Here is a 24,497-nt window from a genome sequence, read left to right as displayed (position 1 = left end):
AAATCAGCTATTCATCTTGGCATCCCTAACAATTGGCATCCTGACTGGCATAGTTTCACTAATTCTCTTACTGAATCACATGTTAGGATTCTTGAAGGAGATGATGAACTTATATGGGCACATGCCAAGCATGGTCATTACACTCCCAAGGATGGCTACCCTATTATATACTCAGCACATAAGCCACCAAACTTTGACTGGTGGTGGATTTTAATATGGAAATTGAAGGCCCTTCTAAACATCAGGCTTTTCATGTGGGATGCACTTCGCCACGAAGCTCCTACGGGTGAGAATCTTATTAAGTGGTCCTTCCATGGTCTTACTTGATGTATCATATTTCGACAAGCCTTTGAATCCATCGAGCATATTTTCCTCCATTTCCCCACCATTCTAGCTTTTTGGTCCATGATCCTCTCCTCCCTCTCTATCACCTTTCGATGGTAGGGGAATTCCATCCTTGAAGCCTACAATCATGGTGGACTTTGGCCCAGCCTCCTAAAGTTAGAAACCTCCCTCTATTGATATGCTGGGCTATCTGGCTGACCCAAATAAATCCATTTTCAATGATATTGAACCTCACTGGATATAGGCCTCTACACATGTAATATCCATTTATTCCAGTATACCTGATGATGATCGACCTGCTCCCCAACATACCATTACCTCTAAAGTTATTGACAAAAGCATTCCTTGGGCCTATTTTGATGGATCTGCCCAAGCACAGGGTTGTGGGGGGGCACTATTACACCTATCAGAGAACCACTTCTTTAAAATTTAGATGGGATTGGGAAATGGCACTAATAACTTTGTAGAATTGATCACACTCAGACATATTTTGCACTTTGCTTTAGAAAAAGAGTGTAGGCACATTCAAATATTTGGTGACTCCAAGATCATTATTAATTGGTTCAACAAAACATCTATCTACCATGCACACACACTCAGGAATATATTGGATGATGCACTGCATTTAAGATCCCAATTTGACCTCATTGTCTATCATCACATCTACAGGGAGCACAACTAGATTTTCGATCAGCTATCCAAGGAGGTTGCGATCTAGCCTCGGAGCCTATGGATGATCCAGGAACATAGGGGAATGGACTTCTATCAATACTACCATCATCCATACATTGACCACAGAATATAGGGGTTTAACAAGGCCTGATTTCATGACTTTTTGAGCTACTACCAGTACTTTTTCATAGAACAGTCTTATGTATATATTTATTTTTTGACATGTAATTATTCACATACTACTAGTAGACCCTACGGGGTTTTTTGTACAATAACATTTGAAGGTGGTTCGCCACAACTTATAGCATATGCTTCTTCAAGTGTCTAAAATACATAATTTTCAAATATTAATGGAAATTATGATTTTTCCTTGAGAGAAAAAAGATGCCAGTTCTCCTAGGATTAAAATACTTGGCCTGACCCGCATATGTATATATTCATGAATGCAAAGCTAAGGCCTATTACACAATTATTTTAATGAAAGAATTTAGTCAACGAGAGAGATGTGCCCATCTATTTTACACTCAAGCCATTTAGACTATTTTTAGGCTTTTATTATCACAGAGACTCACACATCCACTATATTGAAGTAACTGATCCCAATTTCATGCTCAAAATGAACAAAAAAATTCAAACCATTCCTTAGAAATTACACAGTAAACCAGAATTCCATATTCTTACAAGAAATCACATTTCTCAGTATTAACATAAATATTGAATCAACACAAGAAACAAAAGCATAAAATTTAAATTCACAATAACATGAATGAACACTTATCTTATGCAAAAGTCTAGCAACTAAGATTGGGACTTCAACTCTCCACCCAACCTTAAATTGGTCTACACTATAGCCTTTCTTGCAGCTAATCACCCTTGAGCCATATCTAGAGCTTAAAGAAGAGCTGTCAAAGGAGTAAAATCAATGTTTCTAGTTGAAAAAGGGTTCTACAGAATACGCCTCCTCTACCCATACTACAACAAAACATACCATTAGCACAAGAAATAGTGCTAAAAATCCTTGTATTTGAGCTGGAAAATTGGGTTCAATTGGCGGTGCAAAACCTAGAGCTACAATGCATTTTCACTTGGACACAGGAAATAGTATCAAAAATATCGTTGGGTTTAATGCTGAGAATTGTTTCTTCCATTCTTGCTTCCATTTTTACGTCCATTTTTACTTCTATTTTTTCTCCCCATTGTGCTTCAAGTTTTGATTTTGATATGGCATCAAAAATAGCTTCTTTTTTGGCTTCCTAATTTATTCCAAGTTATGATTCAATTATAACATCGCTTTTTGCTTCGATTTTTGCTTCAAATATGGCATCACTTGTTGCATCTAGCTTTGCTTCCATTATGACATCTTCTTTAGCTTCTAATATGGCTTCCATTATAGTGTCTTTTGTTTCTTTTAATATTTCTTCCATTATTACTTCTTGGTTTGCTATGTGAACTGATTCTTTGTTTGTTTCTTAAGGAATGCCAAGTTTGGCTTTTAATATTGCTTCCATTATTACTTCTTTGTTTGGCTTCTAGTATTGCTTCCATTATTACTTCTTTGTTTGCTACCTAAATTGCTTCTTAGGTAATGCCAAGTTTTTCTTCCAAGATTTCTTATGGTGTGCTTCTATTTTGGCTTCCATTACTGCTTCCTTTTTAGTTGCAAGGTTTGCTTCATGTTTAGTACCTAGGTTTGCTTCCTTTTTAGGTCCAGGGTTTTCTTCCTTTAAGTGTTGAGATTTTCTTCTTAATTAGCCTCCAATTTTGCTTCTTATTAAGCAACCAATTTAGATTCCTATTAGAGCCAGTAATAGCTCCAAGCATGGCTTCCAATTTAATGCTGAATTTTACTTCCATTTTAGAGCCACATTCTTCCATTTTAACAACTCATGTTGCTTCCTTTATAGCTTCCATTTATTAATTTAATATTTTTTATTTCAATTAAATTAGTTAAGTATATCATGCCTCTTAAATAACTTATATGATTATAGAGTAAGTCATATTGCATTTGAAATATTTATAGCATACCATTTATAAAGAATTTTTAGGGAAATGGACATCCATACAAACTAACAACATCATTATACTTATTAAATCTCCATCAAAATAAAATTGGCAACCTTTCAGGTTTCTTATAGTTATAGACCACACCACAACATTGGAATAAAATAACAAGATAAATTATTTTTAACTATAACTGGTATTTTTATATTATTAATAAACAAAATTGTTGGTTTGTGACCAACTACACATAATGTAGGCACAGAAAATACATGTCCAAATGATATAATTCAAAATGATACAACGCAATATGGTACTACAAGCCATGAAAATGATACATACGATAATAAACATGAAAAGAGGCATCATAATGATTTATCAACAATGATCCATGATGGATTCACTATGATCAATGTCACTCGTTACTACTAGCAAACTGTTCATCATCATCATCATGTCTATCATGATCATCATCAATGTCATCATCGCCATCATCTACCTTGGTGTCTTCTCCATCTACCTCATCATCATCATCTTGAATGTCTGAACTATACCCAACATGATCTGGATCGATCTCAGGATCAACTGGATCTTCTGGAAGATCTGTGTTCTGCAAAAAAAATATTCAAAATGAAAAGTTATTATTTATTTCATGCAATATTTAATATTTATGTTATATTTCTAATATTACAACATATGAAACAAAACCATAATCGTATTGCATCATATCAAAGTGCACATGTATACCATAATAAAATTTCAATTAAGTTACAGATAAGATGTCATTCCAATTATTTAAAACATGCAAAAATTCTAATAAATGTTAGTAAGGATCATAAAAAAAATATTATACAATTTAACTATTAATTATAAATTCTATTACATAACCTTAAATTCCAACCCTCTCTTGTCAATATATAAAAGTATTTTTTGTGTCAACATTAACTTTGTATATAAGTCTACAATCAAGTAGAATTATAAAATATGTCATAATTCAATTGAAAAGATTCCATAATTCACTTGCATCTTTAGAATTGTGTTGAACAAGGGTCTAGGTTGTCTTGAATGAGGGTCTAGGCATTGTGGACAACTCACTCTTGACCAAACATGCTTGCAAGATCTAACAGAACTCAATTATTTTACTCAGTTTAGTTTTTATGCCCGCAACTGATATTTGTTGTGTGTCCCTGAATGACATTGGGAAGCGAGTGGAAACTCACCATAACTAGAAAGTTGAGGCCTAGTTGGAAAAACTGTTAGTTATGTTGGAATCACAACATTGAATTATCACCAGGGGCACCCCTCTCTAGTGACTTCATGGACTGATCATTGTCTACATCTGACAATTTTCACAACTATGGTTTCTCTCATTATCATGCAATCTAATTTATGTATTATATGCTCATATCTTGAGAATTGTGCCAATCAAAGGTCTAGTCACCATGGCCAACTCACCCTTGACAAAGCATGCTTGTGGGAGCTGATGAAACTCAATTCTGTTGTTCAGTTTTGTTTTTATGCCCCCGGTTTAAATTTTCCATGTGTCCATGAATGACATTGGGAAGCGAGTTGAAAATCGCCATAACTAGAAAACTGAGGCCCGATTAGACACACCATCAATTCCATTCGAATCATAACATCAGATTATATTATGTTGTTTTTAGGTACTAGAATTACAAGAAATTGTCCTAAGTTAAGCATTAAAAATGAAAACCTATGAGTTAAACTTAATGACAGACATTTTAAATGTCTTAAAAATAATTGGTACTTATTCCAATTATCGACTGGGGGCTTGTAGGCATCAACACAATATTTTTTGGTTAAAATCTATCCTAAACCTAACCATATGTTGTTGCTAGGTACTAGAAGTACAAGAAATTATCCTAAGTTAAGCATTGAAAAGGAAAATCTATGAGTTAAAATTAATTTGTCTTAAGGAAATAATCCAACCAAAATTTCGAAGTAAACGAAACTCTATTCTAATCTTGTCTAAAACAGAGTATGTCCAAAGATGAGGCTTATGTCTTTAATTTTGATGATGGAGGTGTTCAAGAACTTCTTAAGGATTAAATATTTTTGGGGTTTAAGATAATGAAGGAACTTATGGGATTCACTATGAACTAGGGTGTTTCTACTAGCATTCAGTATTTAAGATCCACTTAGGTGCTAACATGCCATGATATACCTCAAGAAAAATACATAGTGTTTCAATGTTAAACAAATACTAAAAAGATGAAAATTTAAAACCAATCTCAGAAAACACAGAGTACCACATACACCAGCAAATTTCATCATCATGAGCATTGATTCCACAACATTGCTACTCTTCCTCAATAGTAGTAGAATTCCAAACAAGAAAAAACAAAAAGGTAAAATTTAGTGAACTCCTTCCTCTTGTCATCAATGTGTTACAATTTACAAATTAGAAGTCTCTTCATATTTATACATGACCTAAGAGACCTTTGAAATGTGTGGGGAACATGTCTTCTCGCATAGCATGAAGTACATCCTCATTAAAACTTGGTGGATAATAACTCAACCTCATTAAATTTATGATGTGCATGAATACACCAAATTGGATTGATTTTATAGGGTAAAAGGTAAGGATTGTGTGCCTAAACTTACTCACACCAGGACCTATAATTAATTGGAAATGTAACAATGATTATTCCATCCTAAATATACAAAAAAAATTATACAGCATATCATGCTCATTATCCTAAAAGAAATATTACTTGCTAAAATCCAAGCCAGCCAATGTAGAAATTCATCATATTTGCCAATGTTAAAGTCAGAACAAATGTGCACTATGTTGGCTTAGTGGGTCCTAGCCCACATTCAAAGTTAATTTTCCAAACAAATCCCTACACTACTGGCCCTTTCGGCATCAATCCGTGGAGCACGAACTAAAGTCTCACCCAAAGCAGTATGGGGGATGCTAGAACCAATTTTTTGCACCCAGAGATCAGTGTAATTTCGTTTTATGCCCTAAACCTGCCTTCACATAGATCGATAAGCCTTTAAGGCTTATCGATATAACTTCCTTTAATCAGCCTCTAGGCCTTCACAAAGGTCTACAAGTGTCTTTTGCGGACCCTGAATAGGCAAATAAACTACTTACGCGCCTCATATATTACTCTTAACCCCGTAATCACACAGATCGGCTTAAGTGTTCAATAACTTTAACATGCAATAAGATATTCTTCACATAAATAGATAACATTAATTGTGTTCATATAACAATATAAATCTTATAAAGTTGTGCATCAATACTGTATTATTTCATAAACCCATCATTCATCACAGCATAAAAGCGCATTCATTCATAATAGAAGTAAATAGACAAAACACAAGAATTTCTAGAATAATCTCTTTATTAATACTTCAGTTCTACTTACAGACTCAATACTTCACTGCGCACTCAGCTGCAAGGGTCCACACACTCATCTACGAACTCTACTCTGGGCCTCTACGCACACAGCTGCAGAGCCTTTCCTCTACTCCTCTTCGCTAACTCTTTAGATTTCTCCCATAGACAATCTTCATTACTTGTCTTAGACATCCTATGACACACCTATTTATACAATCCCATGGTCCATGGACCATGGGTAGATCTACAAATCCAACTCAACTTACATAACAGAAGGGTAAAACCCTTTATGACTCCTTAACCATCTACGCGCTCTGCGATCACAACTTGCAGAGACTTTACATTTTGTACAAAAAAACTTGGGCTTTTTGCCCCAAAACTTGGGCTTTTTCCCCAAAATTGACCCTAGGGGACCCCATACCAATAAGCCCCCAACACAAAGATAGTGACACACCCTCAATTCACTATGTCGGTGCAGATATCTTACTGTGAAGACCTCCCAATTCTACTTGTGCTACTGCTACTTCAGTCACGCTCTATGTGGCTGCCTGTTTTATCTGCTCCACCAACTGCTCTGTTGTCAGTCTTGCACTGTCCTCCTTGATTTTCTGTTGCATGCTCTGTAGGCTCGCCAACTTCTCCTTAATGTTGCCGGAAATAATGTAGGCCTCATCCAGCCAAGGCCCCAATCTAGCCTTGAGGACTACCTCTTTCTTCTGCGCTACTTCCACCTGTGTAAGTTGTTGGAAATAATACTAAGAGGGGGGGGTGAATCAGTATTATCAGTTCAATCATTTTTCATTTCTCGAACAGATTTACATACACTACTTCTGTGAATTGAACTAGCATGTACACGCTAGTGTTATTAGATAAACTAGCATATACCTAGAGAACTTATGATTTAATCAATTTATCATGTGTTGATCTTTAATCAGTGCATCAGTAACTTGTTAAAAAGTGCAGTAAAACTATAATATACAATCACACATAAGAAACACGCATGAACACCAAGATTTAAGGTGGAAACCCAATGTAAGAGAAAAACCACTTGTTGTTGTCGTCTATGTCTTCTTTGAATAATAAGAAAATTTGTTTACAATCTTGTACTGGTGTAGACTCATAATCGTACGCAAGCACCCACCTACATAAGGCTACAACCTTCTCTCGTTTTCCAGCATCTACTGGAAGGGAGCTTAAACCCCCTAGCTCTTGTACTATCTAATGCGTTTACTAGTACGTAGGCACCAGCCTACAGAAGGCTATGACCTTCTCTCTTCTTCCAGGGACCACGTTTCATAAATTTTCAGACTGGATGCTCCTAGCACACAACAATACACATGAAGGCCTCGTTTCATCAAATTTTCATATTGGACCCATCAAAACTTTCAAACTACATCAACTAATAATCAGTTAATCTGAATAGTCAGATCACTGTCACCAGAATACTATGTTGAACCCAGAAACCTGCATCATCTTTCAAAACTAGCTGCAACCTCAAAAATCATGCATCAGAATGTATACGCTACTTTATTGAACCCAACCTGCATGTATATGCTACTTCCTTTAATCAAACCTGCATATACCTTCAAAACTACTGAAACATAAAACTTCTGAATCAAGTTTGTACCAACTAGCAATATACTGAACATCTATTCTTAATTTACAGAGCTTACACAGGAAGTAGCAGAGATAACCCTTCTCACTTATACAATCAATCAATCAGATACCAAGCTCCTTATGCATTCAGTTTTACATTCAGATCTAAGAAGACTTCATTGATAGACAACAGTAAAACAATAGAACTGATCATATAGATTAGTCAAATCTGAAGAAAATGCTTTTCCTTTGTATACACTACTTGGAAGAGTAGAACCTACGTGTACACACGCTTTTACCGAGATGAACCAGCGTATAGATCTGCAAATATTAACTCATAACTTCACTGCTATTCTGGACTTTAGAAAAACCCATATCATGACATTTAAAGAATAAAACAGGTGTACACAATCATATCTAGCCCAACCAATATCAGATCATTCAATGATAAGTCATTTCAAGTCTCATGATCCTAATCCAACATTGAATTCAAGGTGCACAAAATATTTAAGATCAAATCACAATCATAGCCCCTGCAACATAAAATATACTTCAAATATAAGTATTCCTTATAAACCCTTTCACTTGCACAACTGGCCTTATGATCTTCTCCTCCTTATATAATTTTTTACCTTTCTCAATACCTCGGACCAAAACCACTTAGGACCCATGGTATTCTTGGACAGGATCAAATAGTCATTACTCCACTCAATATTGTGGGCTAATACCATGGTATTGACCCTTGGTATTGTCTCCTCTTGAATTTCCTTGATTTTCCAACATATACGCGCTTTTCTTCTTGTGAAAGTGTGTGTATACGTATACGCTCTTTTTGTTCTGTGAACCAGTGTGTATACGTTTTTTTGACTAAGTGGACCTGTGTATACATCTTAAACTTCTTTACACCATCATTTACCTCCAACTTCTTCATTCTGATTAGTAGACTTTAGTTCCATCTTCATGTTCTTCTGTACCAATGCCCTGTTACCTCTTAATAGACCTGTTACACTATGAGTGAGTTGCCATCAAGGACAACACTAGTATCATAATGCCAACAATCTCCCCCTTTGGACTTGATGGCAACCATGATGGTGTTGATTACTGCAAGTTGTAGAAATTGTTAGAGATAACATGCAACACCAAAATACTCTCCCCCTTTGACATCAAGGGAAAAGGGCAGACCAAGCTACTCTCCCCCTTTGATATACAGTATGTTGTCCATGCTCCCCCTGAGTGCATGTCGAGTCTACAGAGATATGTTTCAAAAGAATAACATGACTCTATAACTCAACTAAGTGAGTATGACCTCCCTATGACCAACGAATCATACATACATCAATCATTCAACCAAGTGGGGATACACCATATTTGACTCATCCACCTAACCAAGTTTGGATATACCAATTGTTTATACATGATAGAATTACAAAAATTATTACATCATCCATCCCATGCAAAGTGGGGATAAAATTACATCATATGTCCAATATGACTCATTCAAACATAGACCATGAAAAAAGAAGTCATATCACAGCCTAGATCTTTACATGACTTATGCAACAAATGATATAAGTATCTAAAGCCATAGCTAAAATCAGCAACCATGATGCCAACAATGCAGAATGGTGTGAAGGCTAATGCTCCCCCTGAACCTATGCTACTTATGCATTGCCAACAAGTCATTCATCAAGGCATCTTTGCCAGTCAAATAAAAACCAATGACCAAAGCATATCGTCATACTGTAATCATCAATATCAGACTGAGCACCCATATCAGAGCCTGGACCACTATTTTTCTATCATAAAAACATATACATGACTGCAGCCATAGAAACCCTCATATATACGCGACTATACTTAATGAAACTCGTGTGTATGAACCTTCCTCTGAAAAATTGGATTTAACAGTAGGATGATGCAGCAACTACTCCCAGCTTTTGTCTGAGATATTCAAATGTTTTTCTGGGAAGTAGTTAGGTGAATATATCAGCAACATGTTCTTTGGAGGGAACATACTCCAATTTAACCTTTTGTTCAAGCACTTGTTCTCGTAGAAAATGGTACATAATGGGTATGTGCTTGGTCTTAGAGTGCATGACAGGATTTTTCGAAATACTGATGGCACTTGTATTATCACATATAATGGATATGGGTGGAGTACATGTGATCTGAATGTCTTGCAATGTTTGCATCATCCAAAGTAGTTGTGTAGAGCAAGATGCAGCAGCCACATATTCTTCTTTAGTTGTAGATAAGGCAATCGAACTTTGTTTCTTGTTGAACGAAGATACCAACAGTGAACCCATATATAATGCTCCTCCATTAGTACTCTTTCGATCATCCACATTTCCTTCCCAATCTACATTTGTATAAGCATGAAGAGTAAGATATGTATATGTAGGATACCATAGACCAAAGTCTTGAATTCCTTGAAGATATTTAAAAATACCACCTGAATATGTGATTCCTTTGGATTTTCTTGGAACCTTCCAACAATTCCTACTACATGCATGATATCAGGTTTGGTACTTGTTAGATAAAGCAGACTTCCAATCATATATATGTAAGTTGGTTGGTTTACTACTAATGATTCATTTTTAGAACTGAGACTGCATTCTATTACCATTGGAATACAATCTGGTTTAGCATCTTCCATTCTGTACTTCTTCAAGATCTGCTTGAGATATTTGGTTTGTGAAAGAAAGATACCATCTTTTGTTTGTTGTACTTGTAGACCAAGAAAATAAGTAAGTTCACCAAGTAAGGACATTTCAAATTCTTTCTGCGTTACTAAAGCAAAATTATGAATCGTGGATTCTTCATTGCTACCAAAAATGATATCATTAACATAAACAACAATAATTAGTAGTTTATCATTTTCAATCTTTGTGTATAAATTGCTATCTGCAAAACCTTTTGTGAAACCTTGTTGTTGTAGATATTTTTCAAGGCGGTAATACCAAGCCCTTGGAGCTTGTTTCAGACCATAGAGAGCCTTTTTGAGTTTGCATATGAGTTTTACATCATTTCTCAGAATGAATCCTTCTAGTTGTTCAATATAAACTTCTTCTTCTAAATCTCCATTAAGAAAGGTTGATTTTACATCCATTTGATATACTTTGAATTTTCGAAAACTAGAAAGAGAAAGAAACATCCTTATGGCTGCAAGTCTGACAATAGGTGCAAAATTTTCTTCAAAATCTATACCTTCTTGTTGAGCATACCCTTTAAAAACAAGTCTTGCCTTGTTCCTACTAACTTCTCCATTTTCATTCAACTTATTCTTCAATATCCATTTTGTTCCTATAACATTTTTATCATGAGGTCTAGGAACTAACTCATAAGTATCATTCTTTTCAATTTGGTCAAGTTCTTCATCCATGGCCTTGACCCAACATTCATCTTTGCAAGCTTCATTTACATTCTGAGGTTCTGTGGAGAATAGTAATGCTAGATAACTTGAGGTCCCTATAAGAGTTTTTCTTGTTTGTACTCCAGACCCTTTTTCTCCTAGAATTTGAGATTATAGATGATTCTTCTGAACATACCTAGATGGAGTCTTTTCCTTGTCTATTGTATCTTCTTTTGGTGCTTCATTGGTTTCTTCTTCTATATCATTTTGATTTTATGCGGGAAATCATTCCCCATCTTCCTCATTTTCATATTCCTCTTTTGATTTCATTTGTTCCAGATTTCTGAATGCTTCATCAATTACAACATCAATGCTTTCAACAATTTCCCGAAGTCTTTTATTATAACATTTGTATCCTTTACTTCTGGATGAATAACCAAGAATAATTCCTTCGCCTGCTCTAGGTTAAAACTTACCAAGTTTTTCATCATTCCTTTTGATGAAATGTTTTCTTCCAAAAACTCTAAAGTGTTTTACAGTAGGAAGCTTACCATACAAAAGTTCATATGGAGTTTGATTGCTATTTACCCAAACATTCGCTTTGTTAAGAATAGTCACGGCAGCAAATGCAGCTTCTCCCCAGAGGGTTGCAGGAGTTCCAGATTCATCAAGCATAGCTCAAGCCATTTGTTGAATTGTTCTTTTCATTCTTTCCACTACGCCATTTTGCTTAGGAGTTCTTGCGACGAAGAATTTCCTTTTTATTCCATGTTGTTCACAAAAGTCAAAGAATTCATCTGACATGAATTCTCCCCCTCGATTAGATCTAAGACATTTGATTTTTCGATATGATTCATTTTCAACTAAAGCTTTGAAGGCTTTAAATTTTTCAAATGCTTCATCTTTATGCTTTAGTAGACCTATTCAATACATACTGGAAAAATCATCAATAAATAAAATAAAGTATTCTTCTCCATGAGGTGACTTTTTCCTTGTTGGACCACATAAATCAGTATGGATGAGTTCAAGAGGCTTATTTGTTGATCCTTGTTTTTCACTGAAGTGAACTCTGGCTTGCTTACCGACTTGACATGGTTTGCATATGGTGTTTTCTGGGATGCTGATATATGGAAGATCATGAACTTCGTTGAGCCTGCATGCTTTTCTTATCTGAGAAAAGCTTAGATGTCCTAATCCTTTGTGCCATAGCCAATTTTCATCTGTTTTTCTTAGATAGCATTATTGTTTTTCTCCTTTGAGTATGTATAAATTATTTGGAGTTCTTGCATCTTTGATCACGGTCTTTCCTGTATCAAGCTCACGAACCACACATATGTTTGATCAAAACACAACTTCATTTCCTTGATCACAATTTGACTGACACTCTACAGGTTATGCTTTAAATCATCTACATACATGACATTTCCAGCTTTAACCTTTTCTTTCAAGAAAACAAAACCTTTACCTTTAATGACAGTTGGGCTGTCATTTCCAAATGAGACATTATTTTCCTTTTCTAAAGCATTATATGAATGAAGTTTCTCATTATCACCTATCATGTGTTTGGAGCATCCATTGTCGATGTGCCACTGATTTTCTTGTCCTTCTGCATACAGAGAGATGCCACATCTTTCTGATTGAGATTCTTCTTTCTCCATATCTTGGGATTTATTGATGTTTTCTCCTTTTGAAGTGTTGATCGAAATTTTCTCCTACATTCAGATTCTTCATGACCAAAGTTGTTACAAATCGAACATTCTATTTCATTTTCAAGGGGAGAAAATTTATTATAGGAACGTTTCTTGATTCCTGTTACACTCCTTTGATTTCGTGCTTCTCTAGTCATGATGGTTTTGTAAGTAACACATCGAGCAACCTTATGCCCTAAGTTATGACATGAAAAACATTTCCCGTTAAAGAAATTTATGTGATCATAGAATATTTTTGCATTGTTTACATGTTGGTTTAAGCTTCTACTAATTTTCATCCTTGGAGTAAATTGAGTATGATTTACCTGATGAGTAATTTTAGGCCTTTATTGATGATTAACAGATTGTTCACAGATCTTTGCTACATCGAGATAGCTTCTAGTGGAGGTCGGTGGCTTCTGGGATTGAGATGATTCTTCAGTATATCCAAGACTTGTCTTTATCATAGGAGAATGTTGAACTTTGATGATTTCATTTAAAGTTTCAGTTCCTTTAAATAATCTAAGATTAAGATATTTTGTCTTCTCAAGTTCTTTCCTTAGACCCACAATTTCACATTCTAGATTTTTATTGTGTTTTTCTCTTTCAATGAGTTGGTGTGTCAACATATCTATGATCATATTCTTTTCTTCTAAGAAGATTTTGAGTTTTTTTTTTTTTATTTCTTCAAGATAGTATTCCTCTTCTAAGGCATCCAAAAAATCATCATTGTCATAAGCCATGAGTAGTCTACAATCTTGTTCAGTTTCATCTTCATCACTATTAGATAAACCATCACTATCTTCATGCGTATAGTAACTCCTTCTATTGACAACCTATTTTCTATTTCTTTTTGCATATTCCTTTCCCTTTTCATATTTATCTTTATGAGGACATTTGGTAGCATAATGACCAACTCTACCACAATCAAAGCATTTGAATGGTAACTTACCTTTGAATCTTTTGGAACCCCATCGAAGCTTTTTGACAAAATTTACCTCATCTTCTTCTTTTGAAATGTATCCTAGTTCATTGTGATCTTCCTTTTATTTTTCCTTTGTTGAAGCTTTAAAAGTGGCTTCTCTCATATCTGATGGACCTCCTTTCCTCATTTCAAATGCAGTTAGGATTCCATGGAGTTGAGTCATAGTAATAGTTTGAATATCCTATTTTTCTTCTATGGCAGACACTTTTGACTCAAATTTAGTAGACAAAGATCTCAAAATTTTCTCAACTAAAGTAGCTTCCTTTATCCTTTCACCCAGATTCTTCATACAATTAACAATATCATCTATACGTAAAAAGTAACTAGCAACACTCTCATCACTATGCATCTTAAGAGTTTCATACTAAATTCTGAGAGTTTAAAGCTTATCACATTTTACCTGAGAGTCTCCTTCATAGCTCTGAATGATTTTGTCCCATATCTCTTTGGTTGTCTTGAGCTACATGACTTTGACAAATTATGATTTTGACAGACTTCCCAATAACGTATCAATAGCTTTGGCATTGGTTTCGTATAACTTCTTACCTGCAGAGTCTATAGTTATTTCTGTTGGAAATTGATATCCTCTTTCCATAATTTCCCAAACATCGGCTGCAAACGATTGAAGATAAGCTCTGGTTCTGATTTTCCAATATACCAAGTTTCTCTCATTAAAGATTGGTGGTCTGATAGATCCCATGCCTTCATGATTATTCATCTTGAAGGATCTTCCTTCAATTAATCAAGCTTCTTCTGAAGGAACTGCTCTGATACCAATTGTTGGAAATAATACTGAGAGGGGGGTTGAATCAGTATTATCAGTTCAATAAATTTTCATTTCCAAACAGATTTATATACGCTACGTCTGTGAAGTAAATTGGTGTGTACACGCTACTGTTATTAGAGAAACCAGCGTATACCTAGAGAACTTATGATTTAATCAGTTTATCATGTGTTGATATTTAATCAGTGCATCAGTTACTTGTTAAACAATGCAGTAAAACTATAATGTACAATCACACATAAGAAACACACATGAACACCAACATTTAAGGTGGAAACCCAATGCGGGAGAAAAACCACCTGTTGTTGTCGTCTCTGTCTTCTTTTAATAATAATAAAATTTGTTTACAAGCTTGTACTAGTGTAGACTCATACCAGTATGCAAGCACCCACCTGTAGAAGGCTACAACCTTCTCTCATTTTCCAACATCTACTGGAAGGGAGCTGCAACTCCCTAGATCTTTCCTAGCCAATGTGTTTACTAGTACGTAGGCATTGGCCTATAGAAGGATATAACCTTCTCTCTTCTTCCAGGGACCACGTTTCATAAATTTTCAGACTGGATGCTCTTGACACACGACAATACAAATGAAGGCCTCATTTCATCAAATTTTCATACTGGACCCATCAAAAATTTCAAACTGCATCATCTAAGAATCAGTTAATCTAAACAGTCAGGTCATTGTCACCAGAATAATGTGCTGAACCCAGAAACATGCGTCATCATTCAGAACTAGTTGCAACCTCAAAAATCATGCAGAAAATGTATATGCTACTTTACTGAACCCAACCTACACGTATATGCTACTTCCTTTAATGAAGCCTGCGTATACCTTCAAAACTAGTGAAACATAAAACTTTTGAATCAAGTCTGTACCAACCATCAATATACTGAACATCTACTGTCAATTTATAGAGCTTTACACATGCAGTAGCAAAGATAACCCTTCTCACTTATACAATCAATCAATCAGATACCAAACCCCTTATGCATTCATTTTTACATTTAGATCTAAGAAGACTTCATTGGCAGACAGCAGTAAAACAACAGAAATGATCAAATAGATCAATTAGATTTGAAGAAAAGGCTTTTCCTTTGTATACACTACTTGGAAGAGTATAACCTATGTGTACATGTGCTTTTACTGAGACGAACCAGCATATAGATCTGTAAATATTAACTCATAACTTCGCTACTATTCCGAACATCAGACAAACCCAGATCATGACATTTAAAGAATAAAACAAGTGTACATAATCAGATCTATCCCAACCAATATCATATCATTCAATGATAAGTCATTTCAGGTCTCATGATCCTGATCCAACATTGAATTCAAGGTGCACAAAATATTTTAGATCAAATCACAAGCATAGCCCCTGCAACATAAAATATACTTCAGATAGAAGTATTCCTTAGAAACCCTTTCACTTGCACAACTGGCCTTATGATCTTCTCCTCCTTATATGGTTTTTGGCCTTTCTCAATACCCCAAACCAAAACCACTTAGGACCCATGGTATTCTTGGACAAGATCAAATAGTCGTTACTCCGCTCAATATTGAGGGCTAATACCATGGTATTGATCCCTAGTATTGTCTCCTCTTGAATTTCCTTGATTTTCCAACATATACGTGCTTTTCTTCTTGTGAAAGTGTGTGTATACGTATATGCTATTTTTGTTCTATGAACCGGTGTGTATACAATGTTTTGACTAAGTGGACCTGCATATACATCTTAAACTTCTTTACACTATCATTTACCTCCAAATTTTTGTTGATGCCTCGCAAATCGCTGCATCGACATCGAGGAAAACCACCCGGTCTAGACCTTAAAGGCGGCTCCTTTTCTATTTGGTGTGGTGGCTCCAACTGGATATAATGGGACCAATTTCCCAATGGTTTCGAAATAGGATGGATAAGTGATTGATCTTCTATTATCTAATGATAATGATGGATGATTTATTCTATAATGCAAAATTATAAACAACTAATCTATCCCGGGAAATTTCCACTTTAGTGTAACTTTTGATAATCTTTATCCACAAATAAGCATATAGATGACTCCACTTATAAATAAAGACATTCATTCATATGATAATTACTTTGTTCAAGTAGTTGAAAAAAGTAATAATTAAAACATTATTACACTTTTTCTCATATATCATTGACATAAATATGATTGAAAGAATAACATTCCTTAAACATTCAATAGTGATAAATAAAATGAGTGATGTTAAAACGCATACATATATCTAATGATAGAAATAATTGAATAAACATTGATTCATATAAAAGAATGGAAAAAAGAATAGATAATAGTACCATATGTAATTTGAATCCCCTCCGATATCAATCGCATTCAAATCCCGTCTTTCAATTTAGAAATAATCTCACAAAAATCAATAGTGCATATCTTATCAAAGCATTCTTCATTAAAATTCAGAATATAGGCCCAATCTTCATAAAAATATATATATATCGGAAGCACAATAGTGCAACTCTCGATCCAAGTTTTGATACAAAAATTGAGGACCCTTTCTAAATACATGAAAGGGTCTATAAATACTTACTAACTAACTAACTATGAAATAAAATGCTATGAGGTGGTATAACCAAATCATGAAAATCTTCTTGAAATAGACATGCTTGTAGTCGGCAGAACGATTCACTGTTTCGACTGATTATCCTTTGGCTTGAGCTGGCATATAGCAAGCATTGGTTGCAATTATGGAAGGTGACTCATGCACGAGCGCAGTTGGGCTAAACACATAGCATCATGAATTTCTAGAATCATGTAACCGATTGCATCGGTTAAACATTTTATAGTTGTTTTTTGACTATGGGGCTTAACCAGGAAGAACCAAAAAGTGTCTTAAGTTAAACTTTGGATGCCTACGATTAATCTCTCATTCTTTGCTAATTCTTGTTTGCACTTCTATTTCAATGCTTTAGCTGATGGTAATGGTTGGCATTATGATTCTGGTATGGCTTTATGATACATATGTTGTACTTGATGGCAACCCACTCATCTCAGATGATAAATTATAGTGCAGAAAAGTTCACGCACTTTTATGCAAAGAAAAGTTTATTTCATGTAGAGAAAATTTTATTTCATGTAGAGAAAAAGTTCACGCACTTTCATGTTGGAGAACTTACCTTTGGTCCATGGTAGTTAGTCCTTGGTATTTGAACCTATGGTTTTGGACCATGGTACCTCGTCAAAAGTGTGTATATGTTGGAGAACTTACCTTTGGTCCATGGTGGTTAGTCCTTGGTATTATTGAGCCCCATGTTTTTGGGCCCCTTGTATTGGTTATCTATGGTATTGATCCATGATTTTAGGAAGAAGCTTGCCTATATAAAGCAAAGGAGATCCTTGGCTAATTCATTCTTGTAAATCGAATATCTTAAGATCTGAAATATTGGGTTATTGTTTTAAAAGTTTGATCTATGAAAGGGAAGTTGAAAGCGAATCTGTGAAGGGTGATCTCTCGAGCGCTGCAGCTGCGGAAGTGCGGAGGCGCCACAGAAGGCGCAGTGTGGAGGCGCCACAGAAGGCGCAGTGCGGAGACGCCACAGAGGCGCCACAGAAGGCGCAGTGCGGAGATGCCACAGAGGCGCCACAGAAGGTGCAGTGCGGAGGTGCCATAGAAGGCGCAGTGCGGAGATGCCACAGAGGCGCCACAGAAGGTGCAGTGCGGAGGCGCCACAGAAGGCGCAGTGCGGAGATGCCACAGAGGTGCCACAGAAGGCGCAGTGCGGAGGCGCCACAGAAGGCACAGTGCAGAGGCGCCACAGAAGACGCAGTGCGGAGACGCCACAGAGGCACCACAGAAGGCGCAGTGCGGAGGCGCCACAGAAGGCGCAGTGCAGAGGCGCCACAGAAGGCGCAGTGCAGAGGCGCCATAGAAGGCGTAGTGCGGAGGCGCCACAGAAGGCACAGGTGCGGTGGTCGCGGCGCCACAGAAGGCGCAGGTGCAGAGGTAGTACAGATATGTGCAGATCTATACCAGTGAAGTTGCGATCCCTGCTTAAAATTTGTTTTAACTTCCTTTGACTATTCTGCAGGGTTTTGGGTGCATAACTGATGTTTGGTTACTGGTATTGAGTTCAGATAACAGCATGATTAATGACTTATCTTTATGTACTAGATCTGGTTGATAACTCTCATAATATCATTGTATATGTATGGATCTGGTGATTGGGTGATTCAGAAGGTTGTTTGATTATGAGCTTCAATGTTGTTGTTGGATCCAGTTTGAAAATTTATGAAAAGTGGTCCTTGAAAGAAAAGAAGTAGGGGGTTGTAGCTCCCTTCCAAGAGAGACTGAAAAACGAGAGAGAGTTGTAGCTCTCTGCAGGTTGCAGCCTGCGTACTAGTAAAGGACTACACCAGTACAAAATCATTGTAATAGGAGTTTCTAATTTGAAAGAAGATAGATACATATTGCAGCAGGTGGTTTTCACCCACATTGGGTTTCCACCTTATATCTGGTGTTCTTTGGTGTGACTATCTGTTTTTCTTGTTCATGCTCATTATTTTATGGTACTGATATGTAAAAATAATTCAAAGTGTAAATAAGGAAGATTTGTTAAAATCTTGATAATACTGATTCACCCCCCCCCCTCTCAGTATTATTTTCAACAATTGGTATCGAAGCCGGTCCTTTAGAGAAGCTTGATCGCTTGAAGGTAGATCATTCATCATGAGCAACTACGAGAGAGAAGCATCAATCAGGCCACCAATTTTTGATGGGACAAACTTCAATTATTGGAAGATAAGAGTTATTGCCTATCTTCAATCTCTTGGTACAGAAGTTTGGGATATCATAGAGACAGGCTACACTTTTCCTTCAGCTACTCCTACAGATTCGGCCGAGAAGAAGAAATATGAAACAAATGCGAAAGCAGTCAATACTCTATTGGGATGCTTACCCCAATCGAAATTCATGAAGGTAATGCATTATAAATCCGCAAAAGAAATATGGGACAAAATTGTCACGAGCTATGAAGGAGACAAACAGGTAAAGCGTGCTAAACTTCAAACTTTCAGGATTCAGTATGAGAATCTCAGAATGTATAATGATGAAAGTGTGGCTAACTATTTCCTTAGGGTAGATGAAATTGTTAACTACATGAAAAACTTGGGTGAAGAAATAAAAGAGGCTATTGTGGTTGAAAAAGTCCTAAGATCCTTGTCCCCCAAGTTTGAATCTAAAGTGTCTGCTATAGAGGAAAAAGCAAATCTACAAACTCTCACCATGTCTCAACTACATGGAATTCTAACTGCTTATGAAATGAGAAAGGGAGGTCCATCAAACAGAAGAGAAGCAGCTTTCAAGGCTTCACGAAAAGGAGATTACTATGAAGCAAGTCACGTGCCAGAAGAAGAAGAAGAAGAATCAAATTTTGTCAGAAATCTTCAAAGGGGTTCTGGAAGGTTCAGAGGTAAGTTACCTTTTAAATGTTTTGCTTGTGGAAGAGTAGGTCATTATGCTGCAAAATGTCCTTATAAGGATAAAGGAAAGGAACCTGCTAGATGGAACAAGAAACAGAGTGCAAACAAGAAAAGTTACTACACTCATGAAGATAGTGATGGTCTATCAATTAGTGATGAAGATGAACAAGGTAATGACTATAAACTGTTAATGGCATTTGAAGATGATGATTATATGGATGCTATAGATGTGGATAGCCTTTTTGAAGAAATTACTAGACTCAAGAGATGTATAGAAGAAAAGAATATGATCATTGATACTCTACAATTTCAAATTGATGAAAAGGAAAAACATCTTGAAAAATTAGAAGGTGAAATTGTTGGTCTTAGAAAAGAGATTGAGAAAACAAAAGCTATTAATCTTAAGTTTGTCAAAGGATCTGAAACTTTGGATGAGATTATCAATGTACAGCGTTCTCCACTGAACAAGACAGGTCTGGGCTATAATGGAGAAACTTCTCAAGCAACCACTTCAAAAAGTTATCTTGATGCAGCAAGAAGGAATGAGCAAAAGCACAATGAAGACCATCAGGCAAGGAAGGGACGAATTGCAAACAGAGACTATCAAGGGCAATCCGTTTTAAGGGTGAACAAAAGCTACAACCAGCCACAGGTAAAATCTTCTCAATTTAGTTCAAGAATGGATGACAATAGAAATTACAATCATTTGGCCGGTAGATTTTATAACCGCAGAAATTTCTTCAATGGACAATGTTTCTCTTGCCATAACTTTGGTCACAAAGCAGCTCAATGTGTTGCATATAAAACAATCATGACTAGAGAAGCTCAAAAACAAAGAAGTATGATCGGGATTACAAAAAGGACCTATAACAACTTTTCGGCTCTTGAAAATGAAGTTGAATGTTCTATTTGCAATAACTTTGGTCATGAAGATTCTGAATGCAGGAGCAGGTTTCAGCAGACAAAGGAACAAGCCTCAAACACCAAAACATGGAGAATAAAGGAACCACAAACAGAAAGATGTGGGATAGCATTCTATGCAGAGGGACAGGAAAATCTATGGTACATTGACAGTGGATGTTCGAAGCATATGACAGGTGATAAAGAAAAACTTGAGTCATATTCTGCTCTAGAAAAGGGAAAGAAAGTTTCTTTTGGAAATGATACTCCTTCAACTATAAAAGGAAAAGGCACTGCTCAGTTAAAAGAAAAGGTCAAGGCTGGAAATGTTTTGTATGTTGATGGATTGAAACATAATCTTCTAAGTGTCAGCCAGATGTGTGATCAAGGAACCGAGGTGATATTTAGAACAAATGGATGTCTTGTTCGTGATCTTGATACAGGTAAAACGGTGATCAAAGGTAAAAGAACTCAAAATAATCTATACGTATTTGAAGAAGGACAACAACAATGCTATCTAAGCAAGGATGATGAACACTATCTATGGCATGAGAGGTTGGGGCATCTAAGCTTTTCACAAATAAGGAAAGCATGCAAACATCAGGCAGTTCGCGATCTTCCAGATATCAAAATTCCAGACAACACCATATGCAAATCATGTCAGTTTGGAAAGCAAACCAGAACTAATTTTCCAGAGAAGGAAGGATCAGCTAGCATGCCTCTTGAGCTAGTACATACAGATACATGTGGTCCATTCAGAAAAATAACACCTCAAGGAGAAGAATACTTGATATTATTCATTGACGATTTCTCCAGGTTTGTCTGGTTAGGACTAATGAAGCACAAACATGAAGCATTCGAAAAATTCAAATCCTTCAAAGCCTTGGTTGAAAATGAATCAGGATACAAAATTAAGTGCCTCAGATCTGACAGAGGTGGGGAGTTTACCTCGAATGAATTTTTCGATTTCTGTGAAGAACATGGGATAAGAAGAGAATTCTCTACAGCTAGAACTCCTCAGCAAAATGGAGTTGTGGAAAGAATGAACAGAACCGTCCAACGAATGGCTCGTGCTATGCTTGATGAGTCGGGTACTCCCGCAACTTTCTGGGGTGAAGCTCCACATGCTGCGGTTGTTATTCTCAACAAAACAAATGTCCGTGTTAACAGCACTCAAACCCCTCATGAGCTCTGGTGTGGTGAGACTCCTTTGGTGAAGCACTTCAAAATCTTTGGGAGCAAATGTTATATTAAGAATACTGATGAGCAACTTGCCAAACTTGAACCTAGAGCAGATGAAGGCATTCTTCTTGGTTATTCTCCACATAGCAAAGCATACAAGTGCTACAATAAAAGACTTGGCAGAATTGTTGACAACATTGATGTAGTGGTTGATGATAAGGGATACATTCCTAAGCAAGTACATCATGGAGACATCGAAGAAGATGAAGGCTACCCTCAAAGACAGAATGATGAAGAAGAAGAACCTCAAGAAGAACCAGAGGAGCAGACAAAAATAGAAGAGAAGACTCCATCCAGATATGTTCAGAAGAATCATCCAGAATCTCAGATTGTGGGGCAGAAAGGAGCAGGTGTACAAACAAGAAGAACAATTGCAGAAGCTTCAAGCTATTTGGCATTACTCTCTTCCACTGAACCACAAAATGTGAAAGAGGCATGCAAAGATGAATGTTGGGTCAAAGCAATGGATGAAGAACTTGAGCAGATCAAAAAGAACAACACTTGGGAGTTGGTTCCTAGACCAAAAGATAAGAATGTTATAGGAACAAAATGGGTCTTCAAAAATAAATTGAATGAAAATGGAGAAGTAATTAGAAACAAGGCCAGACTTGTTTGTAAAGGGTATGCGCAGCAAGAAGGAATAGATTTTGAAGAAACCTTTGCTCCTGTTGCAAGACTTGAGGCCATCCGAATGTTCCTTGATCTCTCAAGCTTTAAAAACTTCAAAGTATTTCAAATGGACGTGAAATCAGCCTTTCTGAATGGAGACATAGAAGAAGAAGTATATATTGAGCAGCCAGATGGTTTCATTCTTGGAAATGATCCAAATCTTGTATGCAAATTGAAAAAGGCTCTCTATGGTCTCAAACAAGCTCCAAGGGCTTGGTACTACCTTTTGGAAAAATATCTTCATCAACAAGGTTTTTCAAAAGGATCAGCAGATAGCAATCTTTATATAAAAGTTGAAAATGACAAATTGCTAATACTTGTTGTGTATGTAGATGACATTATCTTTGGCAGCAATGAAGAAGCTATGAGTCAAAGCTTTGCCTTGGTCATGCAGAAAGAATTTGAAATGTCCTTGCTGGGAGAACTGACATATTTCCTTGGTTTGCAAATCCAACAAAAGGAAGGAGGAATCTTTTTGTCTCAAACCAAGTATCTCAAACAGATTTTGAAGAAATATGGCATGGAAGATGCAAAACCAGTATGTACACCCATGGTCACAGGATGTAGCCTCAGTGCAAATGATGAATCTGCAGCAGTACATCAACCAACCTAGAGATCTATGATTGGAAGTCTACTTTATCTGACAGGTACCCGACCGGACATCATGCATGCAGTTGGAATAGTTGGAAGATTTCAGGCAAATCCGAAGGAGACTCATCTTCAAGCAGTGAAGAGAATTTTCAAATATCTTCAAGGGACTCAAAATTATGGTTTATGGTATCCTAGAGATACAAATCTCACACTTCATGCTTATACAGATGCTGATTGGGCCGGAAGCGTGGATGACAGGAAGAGCACAAGTGGTGGCGCATTCTTTATGGGTTCCAGACTAGTATCTTGGTTCAGCAAGAAACAGAGTTCGATTGCCTTATCTACAGCTGAAGCAGAATATGTTGCTGCTGCATCTTGCTGCACTCAACTCCTTTGGATGATGCAGACCTTGCAGGATTTTCAAATCACTTGTACACCACCTATCTCCATCTTATGTGATAACACAAGTGCAATCAGCATCTCAAAGAACCCAGTCATGCATTCAAAAACCAAGCACATACCAATCAAGTACCATTTTCTTCGGGAACAAGTGCTTGAACAGAAGGTCAAGTTGGAGTATGTTCCTTCTAAGGAACAAGTTGCTGATATACTCACCAAACCATTGCCCAGGGAGACTTTTGAATACCTCAGGCAAAAGCTGGGGGTTGTTGATGCATCATCTTGTTGTTGAATCTCTTCTGATTGTTGGTTGTACGGGAATATGCATACATGTGCTGGGTTGCGGATTGGTTGAAGATCAAATAGCACTGGTTTAGGGGGAGCTTATAATGCATTGTTGGCATTATGGAGGATGTACAGAAGGCGATCATGGATGCTGATCTGAAT

This window comes from Pinus tabuliformis, chromosome 3_1 (genome assembly GCF_031772625.1).
Source record: "Pinus tabuliformis cultivar Carrire ecotype Pingquan chromosome 3_1, CPIR1, whole genome shotgun sequence".
Classification (NCBI taxonomy): Eukaryota; Viridiplantae; Streptophyta; class Pinopsida; order Pinales; family Pinaceae; genus Pinus; species Pinus tabuliformis.
The sequence above is the reverse complement of the archived record's forward strand: the minus strand, read 5'-3'. Positions refer to the sequence as shown.